Source organism: Agelaius tricolor, unplaced genomic scaffold (assembly GCF_023055355.1).
Source record: "Agelaius tricolor isolate 1412-34295 unplaced genomic scaffold, bAgeTri1.0.p SCAF_6, whole genome shotgun sequence".
NCBI classification, from domain to species: domain Eukaryota; kingdom Metazoa; phylum Chordata; class Aves; order Passeriformes; family Icteridae; genus Agelaius; species Agelaius tricolor.
Genome location: NW_027269266.1, coordinates 12,334,800 through 12,336,115, shown reverse-complemented (window position 1 = coordinate 12,336,115; position 1,316 = coordinate 12,334,800). Strand labels below are relative to the sequence as shown.

General features: G+C 37.5%; 1 long non-coding RNA gene across 1 annotated transcript; it reads right to left on the bottom strand.

Moving 5' to 3' along the window:
- Positions 1-330: 330 nt before the first annotated feature.
- On the bottom strand, positions 331-1,076 carry LOC139590857 (uncharacterized). Its single transcript, XR_011679457.1, has 2 exons — positions 785-1,076; positions 331-682 (listed from the first exon to the last, which is right to left on the bottom strand). It is a non-coding gene; the product is annotated as an uncharacterized lncRNA (long non-coding RNA).
- Between the last annotated feature and the right edge of the window lie 240 nt (positions 1,077-1,316).

Below are 1,316 nucleotides of genomic sequence, written 5' to 3'. Positions count from 1 at the left end.
AGTGTGTTCTAATGTGTAGAAGATTTTTACTTTAAAGAGTATCTCTGCTCTGAGAAAAAAATTATATGAACCTGACAGAATTTCACTTAGCAAATCCATTTCTTTGTTCTGTAAGGATTTTATCTGCACACATAAGCAACAAAAGTACTTTTGCTTTGTTTTTTATTCCTGCTAGACAGGGTAATTATGTCTTAGGTAAGAAGCTGAATTCTCTTCCTTTTTATACACTACAAACAGAATTTACTGCATTGCTAGCAAGGATATTTATGTAACTTAATGAGAACACAGAAAAAGGAGCAAAGGTTTGGATTGCTTCAGACAGGCTTCCCGTGAGATCACCAATATTTATTGCTTTGATCTTTCCTCAAGTTTCAACATTAAAAGAGGCAAAATCATATAAACAAGACTTTAAAGTTGCTGTCAACTGGTTAATTGATTATTAATTTTTTGAGATTACTTTGCTCCTGCAAAGAAAAAACAGCCAAAATAGTAATCTTTTATCTGTGGAAACACTGTTCTTCTGCCAATAACTTTTTCTTGAAGAAACAGCAAGGGAAAACAATTGTCTAAGGAAACATCACATACCACAGTACATAGGAACCTTGGTATTCATGTTCTCTATTCTGGTTGGTGTCCAGGAAAGTCTCTTCAGCATTCTGATCGAGGAAAGCTGAAGTTCTGTCTGCCAGAGAGATATTATGTTCTTTTTTGACCTTGCCTTGGGCAGGAGGATTTCTAGAGTGTTTAAAAGAACAGTTAAAACCTAGAGCAGATTTCACCTTACCTGTTTAAGCATCTATAAGCTAGCCCATGGCCTAGTGTTCCTAGTCTCCTCTTGTAGTCTATGAGCAAATTTAAATAGCCCAGAAGGTGATTTGTGTCACTGCAAGGTAGGTCAAATAAATTATCTTCTGGAGAGGCCCATGTACCTTCTATTTACTGTAAAAGAGCCCAAGTAATCCAACTCAGCTTTGGATATCCAAGTCCTAGATGCCTAAAGCTTAGGTAGGATGAAGACTGAGCTGGACCCCTCAGTGGGGTAATTTTAGTCAGGTGCTTAAGTTTACCCACAGAACCCTTAAATGTAAATTTGGACCCACCTTAAGTAGACTTCCAGAAAACTGCAGTAAGATATGCAGCAATGTGCAATATATTGATAACAACAACACATCAAGCTCAGAACAACATTTCTAATCACGTGAGAGTCTCGGATGTGCTGCACACATTTAGTACCCTCCTCAGAGCAGTTTTTTCCAAAGCAGAGGCTGTATTTGGCACCCACTTGAAGGAAAGCATTCAAATGACATAGAATTGGA